The following is an 11,962-nucleotide window of genomic DNA, read 5'->3' as shown; positions in this document are numbered from 1 at the left end:
CGCTCGTTCACTCTCAGTCTGTTTTTGAGTTGCGCGGATTAATGTATTAAACTGCCACCTAGAGGTCTATTTCGGGAACAGATTACAGTGTTCAGTTTATATATCATTCTGAGATAACGAAGTGTGGAGCTGGATGAACACAGCAGGCCAAGCAGCATCTCAGGAGCACAAATGCTGACGTTTACAGAAGTATAAGGGTCTAGGCCTGAAACGTCAGCTTTTGTGCTCCTGAGATGCTGCTTGGCCTGTTGTGTTCATCCAGCCTCACATTTTATTATCTTGGATTCTCCAGCATCTGCAGTTCCCATTATCTCATATCTCATTCTGAGTTTGTTGCTCAATTTGGCACTGTTGATTGTTGTTACAGGGGCTTTTGTGGCACACTGATATTGTACCCATCTCTGAGTCAGGAGGTTTGAGAACAAACCTTGCCTGCTCTGAAGCTGTGCCATTACACTTCTGAAAAGGTTGATTGAAAATATCTGCTCTTGTTAAAGAGGCTGTGTGGCACATTTGTTGTTTCCCTGCTTCTCAACAGAAGGTTTCGGTTGAAATCTTACATGTCATGGAGATGTGTCTGAACAGGTTGATTAAAATATCAACTCTTGTGCAGAGCATTCAAATTATTTGTGAAGTCCTTGAAGAAGCTGGGAGTGCAGAATTAGGTGGGTGTGAATAAGAAGCCTTTGGATGTCCAGAAATGAAGGTGCTGTCTTTGTCTCTGTAACAAAATACTTCAAACTTCAAGATACTTTAAGTTCCCCTCAGCAGCTGTTATAAGTTGTTGCTTTTGACCAATGAGTTCAGGACTTTGAGTTATGAACCAGTAGCTTTGAGTCTCCTGCATGAAAATGAAAGTACCTGATGTGAGAGGGAAATTGACAAACTGCAAGTTCTGATGAGCAAAGGATCAGCTCAGTGAACCATGTGGACTGGAATCATTTAACTGCATTTCCTCCACCCATAACACCATTTTTAAAAAATCTGTGCATATGTAGGGGGAGTTGTGTAAGGTGGTTAGAGTTTATGTGCAGATAAAATCTGTTTATTATTGTAAATAGTAATTCTTGTTAAGTACAGAAACCTGGCCTGTACATTCTATCACCCTGGACCTAAAAAAGAAAGGTAAATTTGAGGAGTTTTGTGTGCTTTGATGAAATCTTTAACTACCTGTTCTGAGGAAGGGTCGCCAGTCCTGAAATGTTAACTCTCCACACATGCTGACAGACCTGCTGAGCTTTTCCAGCAACTTCTGTTTTTGTTTCTGATTTAAGAAACATTTACATTTACAGCATCTGCAGTTCTTTCTTTTTTTAACTTTAGTAATGACTCAAGGAGCAGCGGGATTTTGTTTTCAGTGCACTAACTTAGTGAGGCAATAAAAAACTTTGGGAGCCTATCTGGGATTGATTTTGAAACAGGTAGTGGCAGTGTAGTATTAGTAAATGTAATGAGTGAAGTATATTCTATAGTATATGAGACGTGACACTGGAAATGACAAATGGTTCCCTGCAGGTGGCAGGGTCCTTGACAGTCTTAACAGAACTTTCAAAACCTAGGATGTTTGAACTTGTGGGTGCACGGGAGGAAACATTGCTTGGGAGAGCTAAGAAGGCAGATATCATTTAAATACTTACATGACACTTGGGTTTAGAGGAAGTATGAAAAACCAAGCACTTCTGATCATGAAACATTGGAATCAGGTGATAAGCAGCTTGAGCACGAGGATATAATTCCAAAGGGAAGCAAAAGACCAAAGAAGTGCAGAAAAAGAAATGGGCAGAGAAGGATAAAGAAAGGGGAATGTAATTGAAAAGAATAGAAATGAGAAAATTACAATTGCAAAGAGAAGTGAAAGCAAGGAACATGAATTTCAGCTTGAAATGATGCAGATGAAACAGGAGACACCAGACACTGGTGCAGACCCTGGTGGGGACCACTCTGAGTCATGATTTCAAGTCCTGTCAAAGAAATGTTTAACTTTTTCAAAGACTTTACCAAACTTTGAAGAAAAAGATGTGGAGGTATTCTTCATGTCATTTGAAAAATAGCTAGACAGGTGAATTGTGCGAAAGAGCCTGGACATTGCTCATGTTAGAGTAAGTTGACAGATAAAGCATATGAAATTTAGCTAGTGAGTTAGTGCCAGAGGTATATAGGCAAAGAATTTAAGGAAGCAGTATGAACAAACCTATGTTGAATTCAAAAGGATGAAGCAAAGTAATTTTCACAGGCGGATACGGGCATTAGAAGCCGAAACCAGATACAGCCACAATCTTTCTTGGAGAGATTGTCCTCTATGATTTTAAAATATCACTACCTTCTGCGGTAAGAACCCACTTTGAGAATCAGAGTTGCAACTGCTAGACAGGCAGAAATAAGATCCATAAATTAAACCTTTTTTTGTGTCACGAAATATCAAAAGGCATAGCAAGTGAGAAAGTGAGACAAAGGAAAATAGCCAGTGTCAAGAATGGATAGCTGGGAATGCCCAAATGTCGTCTCCTCAGATCAGAATGGGAAGTATAGAGGATGGAGGTGCAAATTAGAAGCTGAGGTATTTCCATTGTGACAAGATCGACACGTTCATTCAGAATGTTGGAAGTTGTGAGGGAAACCCATGGGACATACTGCAACTTGTATGAATAAGTCTAAAAAGGAACAGCCATGGGTCAAACTGTGTAGCTTTAGCTACAACTGAGACTGGAGGTAAACACTGTTCAGAGTGTATACATGGTACATAGCATAGATGAGAACTATAAAGGCTTTCTTTTGTCTAAAGGAAGCATCCAAACCCATAACCCTATAAAGGGATATAGGTGACTCAAACTCTGTTGATGGAGGAGGACTTAGCTTTCCTTCCAGGGAATTCAATTAAAGCCAAAGTATTAGTAAACAGGATAGGTGGAGAGTATTGTACAAAGCCCAATTGGAGTCTGATTTGTCTGGATTAGTGGCAGTCAGGATAATTAGAAATTAGTAGTGGATGGAGTCATTTAGTCCAGGGTATGATGTAGTAGAAGGGAAAATTATTCCCTTGTCAATAGTCACAGAAAGTCCATTTGAGACTATAGAGATGGAACTATTGTATGAAAAGATTCCAGATATTTTTCCATCGTGGGTGAAAAAGCAGTGGATAAACAAAGTCCATTACCAGAGATTCATCACAGTAACATCACAAGTAGATCTTCGGGTGATTGAAATTTTATTTTAGAATGAGGATAATTTTTAAATGTTTTGCAGGACTTCATTAACTGAGGCTCAGAAAGCAGATCCAGAATTAAGTGAGCACAGACAGCTCACAATGAAGCTGAGACTGAGGGAGTTCTAGTGTGGTGTTATTATTAGAAACAGTTTTGATGAGGAAGTAGAAACACACTCTCTCAGACCTGTGGATTAAGAATGGACAGTTGTTCGTAAAATAGTGACACCACCTGAATACTGCAAGGAGATATTAGCACATGGCATTTCTATGCAGGGCATATGGAATATGGAAAATACAGGCATTTTAAACTGTTTTCTCATGGACAAGACTGCATAAAGATGTTGTGAAATTCTGACAAATGTCTTACCTGTTGGGTGTTAGGAAGCTTCAACATGTTATCAAACCAGCAACTTTGGCTCTTCAGAACTGGTGTCAGCATCATTCAGTCGAGTATTACTGGATTGTGTAGGGCCATTTCCAGAAATGGAGGACAACTCAGTTTCTTTTTCACTTGTCATGGATGACCAATCTCACAGTTAGGGATCCTCTTGGAAGGAGCGATCACAGTATGGTTGAATTTAATATACAGATGGAGGGTGAGAAGGTTGAATCCAGAACCTATGCCCTGTGCTTAAACAAAGGAGACTATGAAGGAATGAGGGAGGAGTTAGCTAAGGTAGAAGGGGAGCAAAAACTTTATGGTGGGTCATTTGAGGAACAGTGGAGGATTTTCAAAACAATTTTTCACAGCGCTCAGCAGAAGTATATTCCAGTGATAAGGAAGAACTGTAAGAAAAGAGACAGTCAGCCGTGGATGTCAAAGGAAATAAAGGAAAGTATCAGATTTGAAAAACAAACAAAAAAAGCAAAGCGTAGTAGGAAACTAGTAAACCGGGAAATCTTTAAAGGCCAATAGAAAGCCACAAAAAAAGTTATAAAGAAAAGTAAGTTGCTTATGAGAGTAAACTAGCTTAGAATATAAAAACAGGCAGCAAAAGTTTCTATAAATATGTAAATCGTAAAAGAGTGGTGAAAGTAAACATTGGTCCTTTAGAGGATGAGAAAGCCAATTTAATAACTGGGAATGAGGAAATAGCCGAGACATCCAACAGTTATTTTGTGTCCGGATCCACAGCGGAAGACACAAATAACATGCTGAAAACTAATGGCAAGAAGGTTATAGCAGGTGAGGACATTAGAAACTGTCAAGGAGGCAGTGCTGGGCAAGCTAATGGGGCTAAAGGTAGATAAGTCTCCTGGCCCTGATGAAATGCATCCCAGGATACTGAAAGAGATGATGGGGGAAATAGCAAATGCACTAGTAATTATTTACCAAAATTCACTGGACTCTGGGGTGGTTCCCACAAATTGGAAAACAGACAATGTGACGCAACTGTTTAAAAAAGGAAGTAGACAAAAAGCAGGTAACTATAAACCAGTTAGCTTAACTTCGGTAGTGGGGAAAATGCTTGAATCTATCATTAAGGAAGAAATAGCAAGACGTCTGGATATAAATTGTCCCATTGGGAACACCCAGCATGAAGGGTAGGTCATGTTTAAATAATTTGGTGGAATTCTTTGAGGACATTACTTGCATGGTGGACAATGGGGAACCTGTGGATGTGGTGTATCTGGATTTCCAGAAGGCATTTGACAAGGTGTCACACCAAAGGCTGCTACATGAGATAAAGTTGCACGGTATTATAGGTAATGTATTGGCATGGATAGAGGATTGGTTGACCAGTAGAAAGCAAAGAGTAGGGGTAAATGGGTGTTTTTCTGGCTGGCGGTCTGTGGCTAGTGGTGTGCCTCAGTGATCAGTGTTGGGACCTCAATTGTTTACAATTTACATAGATGATTTGGAGTTGGGGACTAAGTGTGGTGTGTCAAAATTTGCAGATGACACTAAGGTGAGTAGTAGAGCAAAGTGTGCAGAAGACACTGAAAGTCTGCAGAGGGACATAGATAGTTCTAAGTGAGTGGACAAAGGTCTGGCAGATGGAGTACAATGTGGATAAGTGTGAGGTCATCCATTTTGGTAGGGAAAACAGCAAAATGGACTACGTTTTAAACGGTGAAAAATTGCAGCACGCTGCTGCGCAGAGAGACTTGGGTGTCCTTGTGCATGAATCGCTAAAAGTAGGATTGCAGGTGCAGCAGGTAATTAAAAAGGCAAATGGAATTTTGTCTGTCATTGCGAGAGGGATGGAGTTTGAAAACAGAGGCTATGCTGCAGCTGTATAGAGTCCTGGTGAAGCCACACCTGGAGTACTGTGTGCAGTTTTGGTCTCCTTACTTGAGAAGAGATATACAAAACTGGAGGGGGTGCAGAGGAGATACACTCAGTTGATTCCAGAGTTCAGAGGGTTGGATTATGAGAGGCTGAGTAAACTGGGATTATACTCATTGGAATTCAGAAGAATGAGGGGAGATCTTATAGAAACATATAAGATTGTGAAGGGAATAGATAAGGTGGAAGCAGGGAGGTTGTTTCTGCGAGCAGGTGAAACTCGGACTAGAGGGCTTCGCTTCAAAATAAAGGGAAGCAGATGTAGGACTGAAGTCAGGAGGAACTTCTTCACCCAAAGGGTTGTGAATCTGTGGAATTCCCTGCCCAGTGAAGTGGTTGAAGCTACCTCACTGAATGAATGTTTTTAAGGCAAGGCTAGATAAATTTTTGAACAGTAAAGGAATTAAGGGTTATGGTGAGTGGGCAGGTAAGTGGAGCTGAGTTTCAAAAGATGGTGGGGCAGGCTCGAGGGGCCAGGTGGCCTACTCCTGCTCCTAGTTCTTATGTTCTTACGTTCAATTCAGATACAATCTGATTGGTATTCTAACTTTGCCTCAGGTTTTCCAGTTAGCAGTTTGGGAAAAAGACAGTTGAAGGCAACTGTGTATCATCTGTAAACACAAGGAGCTTTGGAGAGATACTTTCAGACTCTCAAAATCATGATTAAGGCATACTGTCACAAATACCCACGGGATTAAGATAAATGATTAGATCTCATGATTTGTTGCTAGAGATTCCTGAAATGAATCTACTGGCTTTCGTCTATTTGTACTGAATTTATGGTCATGAGATTAGAGGTCCATTAAAATTAAATAGGGAAAAGTTCTTGAATCAAAAAGAGTAATCCTCACTGTTGGATTGTGTGTCCACGTTTTCCAGAAAGACTCTCAGGAGCATATAGGGTAGCTTGAAAAGTTTCACAAGGAAAAATAGAAGAATAGGTATATAAGCATTCATCAACTAGAATGTTTCAAGCAGGAGATAAAGTATTGGTATTGTTGCCTTAACAAGGTAAATCAGTGGTCCATATTAAGTAGTTAGAACGATTAGTAAAGTGACATTTCATAAATAGTCTTGATTCTGGGAAGAAGAATCAGTTATGTCACATCAACATTATTGTTCAGAAGAGGATAAAGAAGAACAATTGTGTTAGATGGTAAGAATGATGAAAAATAATAATGAGGGGGGTGGAAGGGGAGATAGACAGTTCCGAAAGTGACCCTCCTACAATGTGATGAGCCAACACAAAATACTGGAATATTTGTTTTGATATTTAGAGAAAGGGCAATGGGAGGATCTTGTAAGACAATTTAAAAAGTATAAATTAATCTGCAGAGATAAACCTGGGTGTATTATGTTAGCTCGACATGGCGTAAATGTAGGACAGTTGAAAGCAATAAAATAGCATCCTTATCAGTTGCACCCAGAAAAACAAGCTCAGGTGGAAAAGCACGTAATTGAACCTCATCAAAGCAGTTAGAGTTCATCAGTAGTGTTAGTTACTATACTTGATGGATCAACTAGATTCTGTATAGATTATAAAAAGGTAAATGTAGTCCTGGAGACAGATTTATACCAACTAACTTACATGACTAGAAGACTGTATTGGAATGGTTGGCAGTTCTTCATTCCTTTCTAAGATTGATCAGTTGAAAGAATAATTATAAGTGTCATTGACATCAAAGGCTAAAGAAATATTCACTTTTTGTTATACCAAATGGGTTATACCAATATCAAGTGATGCTATTTGGATTAAAGAACGTCAAGCTACATTCCAGAGTCTTATGAATCAAGTCATAGCTGAGGTTCGTAACTGTGCAGTTTACATAGATGATGTTGTGATGTGTAGAAAACATGGGAAGAGCAATTTCAGCATAATCGACAAATTTGTTCAAAGAAAAACAAACAAATGTGGCATGGCCAGCAGAATGCTGGGCAGCTTTTGAGAAGCTAAAGGCAACTCTAATAAATGAACTAATGTTGACCGCTCCAGATTTTACCTGACATTTCAAAATGGAAGTTGATGCTAGTATCCTGGGGTAGGTGCAGTCTTGTCACAGGAAGATGAGTCAGGAATACAGAAGACAGTGAGGTACTTTTCGACCATAGAAAAAGAGATGTTGGGTTTATTATTATCTTTACAACACTTTGAAGTGAATGCCCAACATGGTTGTCAAGGGGATGGTAATTTACATTGATCATAATCCACTGGCCTTTGAGAAGCTTAAAGTTCAAAATGCAAAGTTATTCAGATGAAGTCCTTTGTTTCAACCACTTAAAGTGAAAGAGATTGTTTCAATGCAGATGCATTGTCCCAAGTGTAAACTTTTGAATAAGTTAAATGTTTAATAAAAGCTTAGATTGTATTCGGTTGCATGGGGGAACATGAGGGAGGTTTTTTTTGTGTATTATGTATTTTGTGATTAAAGGAATTTTTGAAATGGCATTTATTTTCTAAACATGGAAGTATGTAAAAGCTGTATTTGCTTATGTTTGCTCTTTTTGATTGTGGACTGAAGTGGGAAGAGAACAGTTTTTAAAACAAAGGATTTGACATATGAAGAAAGACTGGATCAATTGGGTTTGTACTCACTGGAATTTAGAAGAATGAGGGAGATCTCATAGAAACATAAATACTGATGGGACCGGACAGCTAGATGCAAGAAGAATGCTCCTGATGTTGAGGAAGTCTAGAACGAGGGGTTACAGTCTAAGAATATGGGGTAAGCCATTCAGGACTGAGATGAGGAGGGAATTCTTCACTCAGAGGGTTGTGACCAGGTGGAATTCTCTACCATGAAAAGCTGTTGGGGCCAGTTTGTTAGATATATTCAAGAGGGAGCCAGACATGTCCCTTGTGGCTAAAGTGATCAAGGCGTATGGAGAGAAAGTGGGAGTGGGATACTGAAATTGCATGATCAGCCATGATCATATTGAAAGCTGGTGCAGGTTTGAAGGGCTAAATGGCCTACTCCTGCACCTATTTTCTATCATCCTATTGCTGTTAAACTTATCTTCAAAGTAAGGTACCAGGATTTATTGTAAATGTTATTTACACTGTTGTTTGTTCAACCAGTGGGGTGATGTTACTGCAAATTGATGAGGGAAAGGCTGTAGATGTCCTATACATGGACTTCAGTAAGGCGTTTGATAAGGTTCCCCATGGCAGGCCGATGGAGAAAGTGAAGTCACATGGAGTCCAGGGTGTGCTAGCTAGATGGATAAAAAACTGGCTAGGCAACAGGAGACAGAGGGTAGTAGTAGAAGGGAGTTTCTCAAATTGGAGACGTGTGACCAGTGGAGTTCCACAGGGATCTGTGCTGGGACCACTGTTGTTTGTGATATATGTAAATGATCTGGAGGAAGGCGTAGGTGGTCTGATCAGCACGTTTGCTGATGACACTAAGATTGGTGGAGTAGCTGATAGTGAAGGGGACTGTCAGATATTACAGCAGAATATAGATAGACTGGAGAGTTGGGCAGATAAATGGCAGATGGAGTTCAATCCGGGCAAATGCGTGGTGATGCATTTTGGGAGATCAAATTCAAGGGCGAACTATACAGTAAATGGAAAAGTCCTGGGTAAAATTGATGAACAGAGAGATTTTCAGGTCCATTTTTCCCTGAAGATGACAACGCAGGTCAATAGGGTGGTCAAAAAGGCATATGGCATGCTTTCCTTCATCAGGTGGGGTATTGAGTACAAGAGTTGGTAGGTCATGTTGCAGTTGGATAGCACCTTAGTTCAGCCAAATTTGGAGTACTGTGTGCAGTTCTGGTTGCCACATTACCAAAAGGATGTGGATGCTTTGGAGAGGGTGCAGAGGAGGTTCACCACGATGTTGCCTGGTATGGAGAGTGCTAGCTATGAAGAGGTTGAGTAGATGAGAATTATTTTCATTAGAAAGACGGAGATTAAGGGGGGACCTGATTGAGGTCTACAAAATAATGAGGGGTATAAACAGGGTGGATAGCAAAAAGCTTTTACCCAGAGTGGGAGACTCAATTACTCGGGGTCATGAGTTCAAAGTGAGAGGAGGAAAGTTGAAGGGAGATTTGCGTGGAAAGTTCTTTACACAGAGGGTGGTGGGTGCTTGGAATGCGTTGCCAGCGGAGGTGGTAGACACAGACACATTAGCATCTTTTAAGATATATTTGGACAGGTACATGGATGGGCAGGGAGCAAATGGACACAGACCGTTAGAAAATAGATGACAGGTTAGACAGAGGATCTTGATCGGCGCAGGCTTGGAGGTCCGAAGGGCCTGTTCCTGTGCTGTAGGTTTCTTTGATTCAAATGAGATGAAACCAGAAAGTGTACACAGAATGAGACTGAGATTCAGTTGCCAACAAGTTGCTGATTGGTCTATGGAATTATGACCAATTATCAATGATAAAGGCCTTCTGCCCCCAAACAATTATGTAATTGGTGTTCAGATGACTGAACAGATTGTGGGTGTGAATTGAGATAGCCAGAAGCCTTCAGAATCCCAGAAAGGAAGGGCAACATCACAGCTCAGTGGTTAGCATAGCTGTCTCATGGTATCAGGGACCTGGGTTTGATTCCAGACTTGGGTGACTGCCTGAGTGGAGTTTGCATGCATCCTCCCCATACAGAATAGGTTTCTGCCAGGTGCTCTAGTTTTCTCCCACATTCCAAAGATGTGCAAGTTAGGTGGATTGGCCATGCTAAATTGTCCATAGTGTCCAGGGATGTGCAGACTAGTTGGAATAGCTATGGTACATGTGGGGTTGTAGTGGGAGTGCTGGTGGTATGCTTAGAGGTTAATTCAGACTTGATGGGCTGAATGGCCTCTTTCCGCACTCAATGGATTCTATGATGTCTTTGTCTCTGCAGCAAAAAAAACTAAAGCCTGAAAGAACCCAATTCATTTTCCTTCATCAGTTGCTGTAAACTGTTGCTTTTAATCAGCAAGTCGGAGATTTTGAGTTGTGAACCAGTCTTGTGTGCCTCCTGCATGCACGTACAAGTACCTAGTGAAAGAGATCTATGAACTGCAAGTCCTGACAAGCAAAAGGAGTCATCTCAGCAAGCCCTGTGGACAGGGATCACTGAACTGCCTTCTCAATTTTTTCCCCTCCATCCATAACACCAATGTTTTTTATTTTCATATGTCTGTGTCTGTATCAGGGAATTTTATAAGGATGTTAGCATTTCAACTAGTAAAGTTACGTCAATAGTTCAGAGTTGTTTGCTGAAGCTATAATCTTAATTTGTAATAAACTGTTATTCTTGTAAAGAACAGAAGCCTGGTCTGTGCTTATTATCAATCTGGGTGGAAAAGGACAAGTAAATTGAACAATATTGTTCAACAGTGAACAATATAGAAAGGACTTTGGAAAACTTGCAGATATCAAGCACATGTGGTCCACAAACGCACCTGCCAATACCAAAAGGCAATGTAACTAATTTTAAGGAAAGAATACTGAAGGTAATGGGACTGGAAAATCATGTCTGAGCAACAGGCTGAAATTGAAGTTAAGACAATATGTTAGATTACACTATGCTGAACATAACTTACTCTGGACTTAAAGTGACCTCACTGAATTTAAAACCAAGCTCATACTTTCGTACAACAGTCACCATGCTTTTGTACGATTCCCATTCTGTTACTTCTATGTGCAGATATGGGATGAGGCTAGGAGTGGGTGTGGGGAGATTTTAAAATTGGTGAATTCTATGTTTAGGCCATCGGGCTGTAGGCTCCCAAGTTGGAATATAAGGTGTTGCTCCTCCAGTTTGGGAGTGGTGTCATTGTGACGCTGGAGGAGGCCCAGGATAGACATGTCACCCAGGGAGTGGGAGGGGGAGTTGAAATGGTGAGTGACTAGAAGGTGTTGTCATTTTTCACAAACAGAATGCAGGTGCTATACAAAGTGGTCTCTGAGTCTCTACTTGGTCTCTCCGATGTAAAGGAGGCCACGTCGGGAGCAACGGATGCAGACACCAAGTTGAAGGATGTGCAGGTGAACCCCTGTCTAATATGGAGGGTTTGTTTGGTGCCTTGAATGGAGGTGAGAGGGGAGTTGTCGGGGCAGGTGTAGAACTTCCTACAGTTGCAGGGAAAGGTGGTGGGGCTAGTGGAGAGTGTGGAGTGGACAAGGGAGTCACGGAGAGAGCAGTCCCTATGGAAGGCAGATGGAGTAGGGAGGGAAATATGCAGTCCTTCAATACAGAATTGGCCAAGAAGTGATTATTGGGAGGGAATTCCAAAGTTTAGAGTACATACAACTGAAAGTCTGTCTGCAAATGCCAGATCTGAGGAAATTGATGTGCAAGAGGCCGATTGGAGGAGTGCTGCATTCTTGTTGGGCTGCAGGATATTACAGAGTTAGGTAAAGCAAAGGGTTTTGAAAACAAGAATGAAAGGTGAGGTGCTGATGGATGGGGTGTTAACATTAGGTCATTGTGCACAGAGCTAAAGGATGAGTCACAATAGAGGCAG

Source organism: Stegostoma tigrinum, chromosome X, assembly GCF_030684315.1.
Source record: "Stegostoma tigrinum isolate sSteTig4 chromosome X, sSteTig4.hap1, whole genome shotgun sequence".
NCBI classification, from domain to species: domain Eukaryota; kingdom Metazoa; phylum Chordata; class Chondrichthyes; order Orectolobiformes; family Stegostomatidae; genus Stegostoma; species Stegostoma tigrinum.
Note: the sequence above shows the minus strand (reverse complement) of the source record.